Source organism: Ailuropoda melanoleuca, chromosome 8 (genome assembly GCF_002007445.2).
Source record: "Ailuropoda melanoleuca isolate Jingjing chromosome 8, ASM200744v2, whole genome shotgun sequence".
Lineage (NCBI taxonomy): Eukaryota > Metazoa > Chordata > Mammalia > Carnivora > Ursidae > Ailuropoda > Ailuropoda melanoleuca.
In genome coordinates this window covers 115,095,521-115,109,225 of record NC_048225.1, presented here as the reverse complement: position 1 = coordinate 115,109,225, position 13,705 = coordinate 115,095,521, and positions in this window count along the sequence as shown.

Genomic DNA, 13,705 nt, shown 5'->3' with positions numbered 1-13,705 from the left:
TTGATCATATTTATTGAAATTATAACATAAAATTCTCATTCAGAAAGGAATGGAAAGACAACCTTAGGATACTATATAACTCATCAATATGGACCAGGACAGGGACGCAGAATGTGTGTAGGAAACCCATTCCAAAACTGCAATTAAAATTGTATTTTTAACAGATAAGTCACACATTTGAAATCCCAGCACAGCACTGCAGGTATGAGCCACCTCTTTGGTCGACCTTAGGTCAGATTTAATTGTTTCTGTCCTACATCTAATTTCATGTTATGTCTCTGAATTTTGTATCTTCAAAATCTTAATCTTGCAAAAACAACTCTTTTTTTAAGAAAATCCCACATTGTACAGAAGAGTAGTTAGGGTGACTGCATCCTTTAAACCAAGTGCAAAACCCAGAAGTTTTCCTTGGGACATTAATTTTTCCTTCATGAAATAGGGAAGGGATGATTTCACCCGTTGTTTGTCTTTACTACCATAAAGCATTTAGCTGTGTCATTTTGAGACACATCATAGTCAGTCCTTAGATGAGGCATGTGGCCTTGCCAATCATAGGAATCCCAGTCATCAAGAAATGTGATTTTTGATTTCCACCTCACTTCTCTCTTGCACATCTTACAGGGGAAGGTATCCCCCGGTAGGAAGGAATCAGTAAGTTTGATTCTTTTCTGCAGGTTTTCCAAATTTGTCCGATTATATGGAGCACCAGAGGCATTTATTTAAAACACATTTGCAGGTACATGTGTCTATTTTAAAACAGGCTTTCCATGTGATTCTTTTGACGGTGTGGTAGTGTTGGGAAATACCCAAGGGCTTGGGTCCTATATTGGGTCTAGCGCCCATAGGCCCAAACTCTTCTGTCACCTGCTTTTGTAAATCAAGTTTTATTGGAATGCAGTCACAGCCATTCATTTGCTTGTCTATCACTGCTTTCACAGTGTAACAGCAAAGTTGAGCAGTCACATCTGGCCTGCAAAGCCAAAAATATTTACTCTTTGGCCCTTTATAGAAACAGTTTGCTGACCCCTGCTCTAGACAAGACTAAGGTGGGAAGTGGTGGATATGGGCAAAACAGACGGTTCTCTGCCTAAAACTGCAACACACCACTTGCTCCAAAACAAACAGAACCATTTCTTTAATTTTCCTGGGAGTCAAGCAATTTGAAGGAACTAATTTGCTACTTCAATTAATTAAGATTTATTGAGTCCAGAAATTGCACTCAGAAATATTTTAAAATATGAAGACCTCTGCCTTTTGGGAAGTTGGCCAAATATAACATATATAAGTCAATTAAAACAACGTTATGTGCTCAACTGCATGCCACTGACTAAAAAATCACCAGACATGTAAAGAAGGTAAGATGAGATAAGGAAGGGGCTGAGGTTAAATGTGAGATAATGCTGGGCAGAGAAGGAGTGAGTCGTGAATAGATACTCAATTGGTTGACTGCCTTAGGGGCTAATTTATTGACTGATACAGGTCAGGACAGTTTGCATGTTGATGAGCAATGGGAAATAAGATTGGGTACTGAATTACGCATCTACTGCTGCATGACCAATTACCCCCAAATTTAAAGGCTTAAACAGCAAATGCTTATTATCTCACACATTTTCTGTAGGATCTGGGAAGAGTTTAGCCAAGTGGTTCTGGTTCAGAGTCTCTCATGGGGCTGAGGTCAAAGTAGAGGCTGAAGTTACGGTCAAAAGAAAACTTGGGGGTGCCTGGGTGGCCCCGTCAGTTAAGTGTCTGATTTGGTTTCAGGTCAGGTTGTGATCTCAGGATCGTGAGATGGAGCCCTGGGTGGGGCTCTGCCCTAAGTGTGGAGTCTGCTTATGATTCTCTCTCCCTCTCCTTCTGCCCCTTGCATTTGTGTTCTCTCTTTCTCTAAGATAAATAAATAAATTTTTAAAAGATTTTATTTATTTATTTGAGAAAGAGAGGGTGTGCACACAAGAAGGGGGAGCAGCAGGCAGAGGGAGAGGGAGAAGCAGGCTCCCGCCTGAGCAGGGAGCCTAACGCAGGGCTCGATCCCAGGGTCCCAGGATCATGACCTGAGCAGAAGGCAGACGCTTAACCAACTGAACCATCCAGGCGTCTCAAGGTAAATAAATAAATTTAAAATAAAGAAAGAAAGAAAGCTTGATTGAGGCTAGAGAGGGCCCACTTCCAATACGGCTTACTCACAGTGTTGTGGGCCAGAAGCCTCAGTTTCCTTTTTTTAAGAAAAGATTTATTTATTTATTTTAGAGAGAGACAGCATGGGGGCAGGGGCAGAGGCAAAGGGAGAGAAACAGAAAGAATCTCCAGCAGACTCCCCACTGAGCACAAAGTGGGTCGCGGGGCTCAATCTCATGACCCTGAGATCATGACCTGAGCCGAAATCAAGGTTCGAATACTTTACCGACTGAGCGACCCAGGCGCCCCTGGAAGCCTCGGTTTCTTGCTGACGTTGGGCAAGGGGCCTTATTCCTTAACACAAGGATTCTTACAGGGCTGCCGAAGTGTCCTCACCATAGGGCCACTGGCTTCTGGTACTGGGAGCGGTCCAAAGGAGAAAGTGAGATGAAGGAAAAAGCTGTAATTCCTTTAATGACCTAAGACAGAGATGCCATCACTTTTGTCACATGCTATTCAGTCAAAGTCAATAAGGCCAACCCACATGCAAGAGGGTGGCAATTAGGCCCCAACACTTAGAGGGAGGAGCAGTGAAGAATTTGCGGGCATATTGTAAACCCACTACAGATAGTAGACAGTAGATGTGAGTCAAAGTGAGAATATGGCATTAGAACACAAAAATTCGTGTTCTTCTCACCACGCTCAAGAAGACATGTGGTTTGTTTCTACTTGTAAACCCCAAAGTGACCAGCCACCATTAAACAATTGAATTCTCTCCCTTGTGGGTTTTTCAACGGGCCCTGTCATAAACCGGCAGAAGGATAGTTTTCTTGATTTACACAAGATTAAGAGAGGTCAGTCCTACAGATTCCTTTCTCTGGGAGCCCTTTCTCTTTTATCAGAGAAAATTATAGGGGGTGGAGAATATACGGTGTAACTTTTTCTCCCTTTCAAGGCCCCACTGTGTATTTTGTTAAACCATGTGGAAAAATCAGAAGCTTAATGACAACAAACTATCAAGAAAAAAGAAACTACATCTCTGGAGTCACTTCAATAAGAAGTACAAGATCTTATTTTTCACAGGTATTCAGTAATAGACTTTCCTGGTAAAGCAGTTCATTTATGATACTGGTTTGGTGTTTATAGAGATGTACCTCTGTTCTTACATATTTAAAAAATGTTGTCATCCATTAACATGTGTGTTTAATATTACAAGCTACCGGTAATAAATTATGGGTACAGCTCAACTTACTACCACACTTTTAAGGATGGTTTCTAATAGTACCATTAACTAAGTAATTTATTCAACCATTCCTCCGATCTGTTTTACTTGCCTCTATCTGTGGTTTTGGTCATATGGGAGCCTCTGACCACACTTTTGGTAAAATATTAACTCAAATTTCTTCTGAGAAATCACCTCTAACAAACGCTTCAAGACACGCTTGCCACTGTTACTATTCCCCATGTCAAAAAATGAACCCTGATGGCCATATGTCCACCAGGACATCCTATCCCTCTGGATGCAGTGATAAGAGTGAACATACGACCCTCTTCAAGTCAGTCAGAGACAAGACCTGGGCTCCTTGTCAACTCTTGTGAGAAAAGCTTTCCTTGGAAGCCATTTTGCTGTCATGCGGGAGTGCCTTGCTTCCGTGGAGAATGAGGATGAGGTGAACACCGCAGGAGGGAGAACGCTGGGAAGCAAAGGAGGGGGTCTTAGTAACACCACATGAGCCCCTGGAACAAGTCTCAGTCAAAACCAGAGTTGAGTTTTCTGTCACTTGAACTATAAAACAATCCTGATAAAATAGGTACTTGTTTGATTTAATTGGGCTCTTTTTGATTTGTATTTGTGTTTGTTCTCAAAACTCTGTGTGCGTAGACGGCACAAACTATATCATCACTGGGCACTCACTGGGCCATTTCTCAAGACTGGTTCAAGTAAATATTATTACAGTTGAGTTGTCTGGTTGTTATGTGGGCTTCGAATGGGAGAGTATGATGATTTTTCTTCAACATTAAGTCTCCCTGGGGGGCATGTTGTTTGCGGCCTGTGTTTGTCAGGCTTATGGTGCATTCAAAAACACTCACTAAATTCAACCTTTGAATTAAGCTGTAACCAAGCTTGTATATTCATTAGAGAAGAAAAATTCTCCTCGAAGAAGTTCAAATTGTTTATTGATTTTCATTTCTGTGTTCAAAAGAAGCCTGGGTAAGTCTGTCTCAGCACAGTCCCCATGGGACGAAACAGCCAACAAGTACATCACATTTAAACCCAACGGAGCAGCCACCAACCAAAATGGGAGGATTCTTCTAAAACTATATTAATAAATAGTAAGAGGATGAGATTTCCAGTTCGATAAAGTTGATTCTTAACAAGGAATAACAAATTTGCCACAGCTAGCAATAAATGACAATTTAGAAGAAAGCCTGAAAAAAAAAAAAACCCAAGAAAAGAAGGAAAGTAAAAAGTGCATTTGAATAGACTCTTTTTTGCCTATGGCTAGGGTTGGAGAGAGAGAAATTTTTAAAAATCACGTCTTCTTGAACTTTGATAACTTCCCTATCTCTGTGCTGTCGCATAACCCACTGGGAGAGTGTCTGAAGTAGTTCGTGAAGACAAGAGTGTGGGTGTTCAGTTTGCTTGTGGTCACGTATTTCTCCCTGAATACCCTCTCAGGCATCTCTGAAAGAGGGAGGTACCAGTTTATTTTTTTAAGTATAAATATGAATATTTTATGCGTCTTGAAGCAGAATCTAAAAATTAGCTTTTAAAAATGAACGTGAGGGTTGCTGAATTTTCATGGCCCTCTGTTAAGTGTTGACCATCAAAAAAAAAAAATCACCACACCCTGATACACAGAGGTTCTAAAATCTCCTTTTATTGCATCCATTCCCTTTTAGAAATAAAATGAAGCATGCTTCATTTGACGAAATATAAAGACAAGCTTAGAAAGATAAGTCTTCTCTGCCAGATTCAAGATGGGAGGTTAANTTTTTTTATTTATTTTTTTAAATATTTTATTTATTTATTGACAGAGATAGAGACAGCCAGCGAGAGAGGGAACACAAGCAGGGNAGCTTTTAAAAATGAACGTGAGGGTTGCTGAATTTTCATGGCCCTCTGTTAAGTGTTGACCATCAAAAAAAAAAAAAATCACCACACCCTGATACACAGAGGTTCTAAAATCTCCTTTTATTGCATCCATTCCCTTTTAGAAATAAAATGAAGCATGCTTCATTTGACGAAATATAAAGACAAGCTTAGAAAGATAAGTCTTCTCTGCCAGATTCAAGATGGGAGGTTAAGAGTTTTGGACAAACACCTACATTTTAGTTTTTTATTGGTCCTGAAAGACTCAACAAGATAATGGACGAAAATCATTTATAAAATCAACCAAATACATATTAGATGATCATGTGAACTGAATCTTTACCTTCGTTGTATCAAACAGGAGAGGAAGCACGTTGCCCATTCAATTCCTCCAAGACCTGTTAGCCTCAGCTATGCCCCAGCGGTCTGGAGGCCTGAGAAAATTATTTCGTCTCTGGGCATAACCGTCTCCTCATCGGTAAACCACGGAGAAAAGCATCAGTTCTGCCCCAGATGGATGCTTTGAGGATGGAATATGATCATGTCGGCAATCATATTTTGCAAAATTACAAGCTCATAGAACCATAAAGTTTGCCAGCAGGTGTGACACCAGCGTCACACGGAAATCACGGAGGGGCAGCCACACGGTTAGAACAACCGCTCGGAGCTGATAGAGGCATGATCTAAAAACACTGCTAGATGGATGTGAAAACCAATCAGTGTCTTCCAGAAAGACAACAGTGGACCAGGGAAAGCCCCTCGCGAAGTAGCTGAGTCCCTTTCATCTGCCCGTGCAAGCAGGAATTCTGGGAAGGGTACCCGCCAGACCCAAATCAAGAGGGTTTCCAGAAGCTTTCCGTACTGTGGGAATCAGCTCCATTTGGGAAGACTGAGAAAAAAAAATAGGGAATTACAGCATATCAAAGTATTCAAATTAAAATGAAGTCAATCAACACCCATACAAAGGTAAGCCGTCAATATTTAGAAACTTTACAGCATTGAATGTGTTGGCTGCTTTTGAGCCAGATGTGGAGGCTGGTTCTACACTGAGCAAAAGTTCCAGTTGATAGAGGCATTCAAATAAGCTTCATCAAAAATAGATAAATAAATATAATAAAATAACCTTTATCAAATTAAAGGGGAAAAAATCAGGTTGCATCCAAAAATGAAATTTTGGATGAACTGGCTAGATGAGCAGTAATGCTGGGGGCTATGAACTCTCCCAGCATGGTGATGTTAGTGTGAGAAGCCCGGGGGAAAAGCAGGGGCCAAGAGAGTTCCTCCATTTACCGGCAAGGCTTCATTAGGTTGCATAATTATAATTCCAAGAGAATAATTTTCACCAGTACTTTTGTATTAAGAGGAATAATTTGTTATTGAAAAACATTGTCTGAGCAAGAAATCTAATAAAAAAAAAAAAAACACCGTGAAGTCTAGTATAACATAATACAGGCAAAATTTTTCATTCTGGTCCTGGGTCAAACACTGGTTCCCTATACAAGCTTACAGAATTCATTTATGCTTCTAGTGTCTGTGTGGACAAGACACACATCCAGATAGGACCGAAAAGTATAAAGCCCTTAACCAGGCATCTGTTAGAGCTCCAGAAGTGTGTCTTTCTCTGGTGACGAGGATGTACCCAGCTGCCTTCCAAGGGCCTTGGGTGCCTTGGGGTCCTAGGGGATCTGCAGAAAACTCTCACATATGTGCTTTTAAGGTGGGCGGCATCTAGATAAGCCAAACCTCCTCCCCTCATATAACTATAATCCACTGACCTCCCCGTTATTACCTTGTATTTCCTCTTCACCTCCACCTCTGACATCATTCTTAGGCATTAGAACGTGCTCCCTAATGAACAACGAATGGGTGAGTTCTTGGGCTTCCCAGTTTCCAGCCCCTTAGAGCCCCTTATACTCCAGGTCACATTCTGGACATTCTCTTCATCGAGAGCAACTCCATGTCAGACTTCTTACACTCAAACATCTCATTCAAGCTATTATATACTTTCCATGCAGCTGTCTCACTTCTCCTTCTCTTCCACCAGAGAGAGACCTGTCCTTCGATCCCTTCATGGTTTTACAATCTATCAGAGCCCTCTGGGCTTCATGTGTGTTGTCCAGCTTGGACCCTGGAATTGACCAGCTGGTGTGTTTTCTACCACCCTCGCTCTCTGCGGTCCCTGATTCCACCTCCAGCCTTCCCACAGGAAGTGCGGCCTGCCTCATTCTCCACACAGGAGGAGTATGGACTCCCTTACAGATCTCTGAAAACATCATGCAAGGCTGTCTATGTTTTTGGGTCTTGCCGTACTGTCTGAAGATTTGGCTCAGACACCCTCTAACTTCAGATTCATCCCTGACACTTTCCTCAGGCCTTTCCCCCACTGAGCTAAGGACCTCTCTCCCTTCACACGCTGCTCTCATGGCCATCACAGTACTGATCACACACTAGTGACAAGACCTCTCACATTTCTGCCTTCCCCAGTAAACTTAGAATCTCTTCTGGAAGACAGACTTTACTTTTTGATCCTTGACTCTTGAACACCTGCTGGAGTAGCTGGGATATTAGAGGTGCTCCATAAATGTTTCCTGCAATGAAATAAAACTAAATCCCTGCCCTTCTTCCATACTTGCCCCTGAGATTCCCTAGTCTGACACAATTAAGCAACCAGCCTTCCTTATTCTTATGCCACGGAAAATCACATAACCATCACCCATCCGGAAGGCACGCTCCATGAGAGCTTGGCTGAATCACCATTGCCTAGAACAACCAAGCATATAATAGGTGTTTAAAAATTTATGGAATTGCATCTAAATTTATGGTTTTTCAATGTTAGGTGGGCTCAAAACATAGCAAACTTTTTTCTTGCACTTGGGCAGTTTTTCTTTTATTTTGATTAGAGATTAGTCCCCAGATCTGTCTCCTCGAGCTTTCTAACATACTTCCAGCTGACACCCTGCCCTCCACTTCCTTGGATAAAATGGAACTATGGAGCATGTACTCCTCCAACCTCCCTCACCTTGATGTGCTGGTGGCTTTATGTCTATGTGAAAAATGGGGAATTCATCGTATACTTACAAGAAAAAGTCACTGTGCTCAATGCTAGTATTTTTATCAATTTGATTATTGATCAGCACCAATACTTTTAACTCCATGCTTAATATAAACACAGGTAATATAATTAGATCTATTGAAAAATTGTTTTAATTATTGTTAATAATTATTTGTCTCATTAAGTCATCTTATAATAACCAACAAGATGTGTTTCACCATTGTTATCAATAAATGGTTTACATAGGCTGCACACATGGATGTTTGATCATGTGATCCACTGTAGAAGGACTTGGGTGATTCCAAGGTGCAGAAATTACTGTCTGTTATAACAGAAGATGCACAGAGACTTCTAATCATTCAACACTCCTCTCACCAACAGTAGGAAACTTTCCATAGGGTTGGGGTCCCAGAAGCACTGGTTGGTAGTTCAAAATAATTGTAGATCTCACAAACAGCAATCCATCTACAACATTTGTGGCATGCCTATTCATCCACCAAATAAAATCCAAATCAAAAAGAGAGGATTCAATATGTGCTTGAAGTTTTATCTATATTTAATTTAAATAAATCACAAACCTAATTATTTTATTCTTTCTAGAGAACTGGCTTGAATTTATTCCTCTTCATATATGTGCTATGCCTTTAGCACAAGAATTTTTCTTACTATAGCTTTCAGAAAAGCTATAAATAAATGCAGGTAGGGGCACCTGGGTGGATCAGTTGTTAGGCATCTGCCTTCAGCTCAGGTCATGATCCCAGGGTCCTGGGATTGAGCCCACGTTGGGCTCCCTGCTCAGCGGGAAGACTGCATCTCCCTCTCTCACTCCCCCTGCTTGTGTTCCCTCTCTTGCTGTGTCTCTCTCTGTCAAATAAATAAAATCTTTAAAAAATAAAATAATAAAATAAAATAAATACAGGTTAACATCTTTTTCCAAATTCTCAAGAGATCAGTCAAACTTTCCTTGTATTAGAATTTTGTTGCAACAATTAGTATTTGAAATAGGGGGAAATAAGAGTTAAAATTCTCTGGCTCTAAAGGGAGATTTCATTGCAATGCGATTTGTTGCAATGTAATGTAACCTGCATATAAGCTATAATCAAAAGGCTGAAAATGGCTCATTTGCAAATTAAGAGACATGACCTATGGAAGTACAGAAGCTTTATTTATTGCTTAAAAACACAGAAGATTTATTTATGACTTAGAAATTATGAAGTTAATTTTTAAGTATTGAGTTCAGTAATAATAGGTTTAGAACCAATTAAATTAATATCATTGATTTGAAACTAAATAAAAGCTTTTTTATTATTGTCATTATTTTTGAACTTACTATGTCAACTCAATAAGTGTTTGTTAATTAAGTTAATTGTTTGGACTAAAGAAAAATAGACTTTTACATTAATGTTATCATTTATTTCAATCCCTGAATCAGATTTTTTTTGGTACTTGGAAAGTTTGCTGCTGGTTTTCAAAATATTTGTCCAATTTCCAAACAAGGTGATTTCATTACAAGGACCTTTATATATACCCAAGGTCTAGAAGACTCTCAAAACAAATGGAAAGATCAAATGTGATTTATGCTGACAAATACGTACTTCCTAGACTAAAACATTCTTATTACCCCCAAATAAATGTTGAGTAGAGTTTTTAAGATAAAGAGTATGAGCTAGGATGTATTTCTGGTATGAAAAATAATGTGTGTAAAGTAACAGGGGCAGAAGCAGAAGAGAGGGTAAAGACTAGAAAATATGCATGCCTGGAGGTAACACAGCCTACTGTAGTCTTTCCTAAGAGAAAAGCACATTTTTACTCATATGAGTCCATTATTAAAATCCCCATACTGTACATCATAACCCTTCTAAAAACATCATTTCTTATTAGGAAAATCAACTCGAAAACATTATTCATGTAAGCTGCTAGGAAAATGGTCTGAATATATTCATAAAGTGATTGTGACTGGCTTGGGTTTATAGTGACACCATATCAATCCATGTCCTTGAGAATTTGCCAGATTTTGTCTATGTCATTTGTTTATAATACAATGGATGAAACTTGGTTTTCCTGTCTTGAGACCAAAGCACTAAGTTAAGGCATATTTATGCATGACTTAAGAGTACTGCCAAATACACAAAAATAGACACATAGATCAATGGAATAGAATAGAGAGCCCAGAAATAAACCCATGATTATATGGTCAATTAATCTTCAACAAAGGAGGCAAGAATATGCAGTGGGAAAGAGACAGTCTCTTCAACAAATGGTGTTGGGAAAACTGGACAGCCACATGCAAAAGAATGAAACTGGGCCACTTTCTCACACCATACACAAAAATAAACTCAAAATGAATTAAGGACCTAAATGTGAGACCTAAAACCACAGAAATCCTAGAAGAGAGCACACACAGTAATTTCTCTGACATGGCCATAGCAACATCTTTCTCGATATGTCTTCTGAGGCCAGGGAAATAAAGCAAAAATAAACTATTGGGACTCCATCAAAATAAAAAGTTTCTGCACAGCAAAGGAAACAACCAATAAAACTGAAAGACAGCCTACTAAATGGAAGAAGGTATTTGCAAGTGACATATCCAATGATGGGTTAGTATCCAAAATATATAAAGAACTTATACAACTCAACATCCTTTTTAGTTTTTTACCAAATAATCTAATTAAAATGGGCAAAAGACATGAACAGACATTTCTCCAAAGAAGACACACAGATGGCCAACAGACACATGAAAAGATGCTCAATATCATTCACCACAGGGAAATGCAAATCAAAACCACAATTAGATATCACCTCACACCTGTCAGAAAGGCTAAAGTAAAAAAACTCAAGAAACAACAGGTGTTGGCAAGGATGTGGAGAAAAAAGAATCCTCACGTACTGTTGGTGGGAACGCAAACTAGTGCAGCCACTGTGCAAGACAGTATGGAGGGTCCTCAAAAAATTAAGAATAGAACGACCATATGATCCAGTCATCATACTACTGGGTATTTAACCAAAGAATACGAAAATACTAATTGGAAGGGATATATGCAACCCTATGTTTATTGTAACATTATTTACAATAGCCAAACTATGGAAGAGCCCAAGTGTCCATCGATAGTTGAATGAATAAAGATGTGATACACACACACACACACACTAGACTATTATTCAGCCAAAAAAAGAAAAGAATGAAATCTTGCCATTTGCAACAAAATGGCTGGATCTAGAGAGTCTAATGCTAAGTGAAATAAGCTAGTCAGAGAAAGACAAATAACCCTTTGATTTCACTCATACGTGGAATTTAAGAAATAAAACGAATGAATGAAGAAAAAAGGACAAACCAAAAAACAGGCTGTGAACCATAGAGAACAAACTGGCGGTCACCAGAAGGGAGGTGAATGGGGGGGGGGTGTGAAATAGGTAAAGGGGATTAAGAGCACACTTACCGTGATGAGCACTGAGTCACGTATAGAGATGTTGAATCACTATATTGTACACCTGAAACTAATACAACACTGTTATGTTACCTTTGCTGGAACAAAAATTAAAAAAAAAAAGAAGAAGGAGAAGAAAAAGAAGAGTACTGCCAAATTACTCACAGATGACTGAAATCTTGCTCTGTGGCCAAAGAAAGGAAAGCCAGAGGACTTGGCTCTATCACACCGACTGAATGTGGGCCATCATGAACCGAAAATACAAAGTTAGATCCCACAAGAATTCCTAATCTGCTAGGGAGACAGAGGCAAAACAGGACAATCCAGAACAACATGGAGGTGCGGCGGCAGAGCTGTGCTCCGAGAGCCCGCACTGCGCTGAGCTCGTCCGCGGCAGGTCGCTGTGGGAAGCGTTTCTCTCTTCTCGGTGGTGATTAAAAAAAAAATAGTCTGTAAAGCAAACAGGCTCAACAATTTTATGAACTTGGCCTACTCCTTTTGGCCAAGGGTTTTATGGCAATTTTAGTGTGTAATTTTGTATCTGTGGAGCACGTTGGATCACGGACAATCCAAGAGTTGACGCTTTCAAACTGGCCTGATTTTTAAACGGTGAAAAAAATGACTTCATTTCAATTCAACATACTGTGATGTTCAGAAACTATCTTCAACCTTCCTTGGTATGCATGCTGGTAACAGCATTACTTGCTGGAAAGTAATTTGAATTTGAATTCCATTTTGGTGCAATCTTCGAGTTTATGAGAAAGAGGTTCTTGCCAAAGGCCCTGGTATAACAGTTTTTGCAAAATAAGCACCTGTTGGTCCTTTCCTGGGTGTATTGGGAAGGTGAACATTTGACTTACCTTTTGAATGGTGTCTAATGTGCCCAGTGTGAGTCTCTGGGTGTCCACGTGCTCACAAAGTTGCAGCTTCCATCCCCACCTCTCACTCTGCGAGCCTAAGCCACTTAATGGAATTTCGATGTTGGTTTTTGGGCTGTGTTCCAGTTTCTTAGTACTCATCGGCATTTGTCTGGAGACCTGGTCCCCTGCCTAGTTCCTGCTTCATCCTTCTTTCTCAAAAAGTAGACCTTATTACGTCTTTGAAGTTTATTCCAATCTAATAAAACTTCCTAGAACCATGGTAGTAGAGCTATATTCTTCAGACTCCGGATGCTAACCCTTCCTCCTGATTGCACTCTGCATAGACCTGAATTTGCTGTAGTGCTTTGGAGGTGACAGCAGTAATGCTAGCTACCTCCTCAAACTCAACTCTCCAGCCCCAAGTTCACCCGTAAGAATGTGCTCTTTCTGGTGACTTGCTCTAAGTTCTTGGATACCCTTGAAAATAAGACCATGAATGTTATAATAAACATTTCTACTGAGATTAATGCACAATTTTATAAATACTACTCCCTCACGTCTAAGATGGCACAGAACAGAAGGGTAGGGAAGACGCTTGGTTATAGATGTCAGACATGGCAGGGATGGCTCAACTATTTCTGAGCCCCTACTTGTTGTAAGCATGGAACTCAGCAAAAGGGATCTTATGGTAAACCACACACAGAAACAGACAAAAAAAAAAAAAGGTTTTGGTTTCATTGGAGAGCTGGGCAAGTGAAAAGGTAGTAACATTACGATGTGTATATGCTGTCTTAGGAGCAAGAATAGGGTGTTAGAGGTCATATGAATGATTCCCAACCCAGTCTTGGAAGTTCGAGAATGATTCCTTATTGGAAATCACAACTATACATTGACATTAAGTACTAAGGCAATTGCTAGGTCAGGTAAGAAGAAATCAAAAGAGGCTAACATGTTAGGGGAAGGGGAGCTGCAGAAAACAATACATACAAAAGAAGAGACGAGAGAGAATATGATGTGCTTGGAGTACCAAAGTACCTCATTCTTACAGGAGAATAACCATTTGAAATAGGTAGTTCTGTAAGACCTCAAAGTAGACTCTAAAATCAATTTAAGATACCCAGCATTCATTAGATTCACCTCTAATTTCTCCACGTAAGAA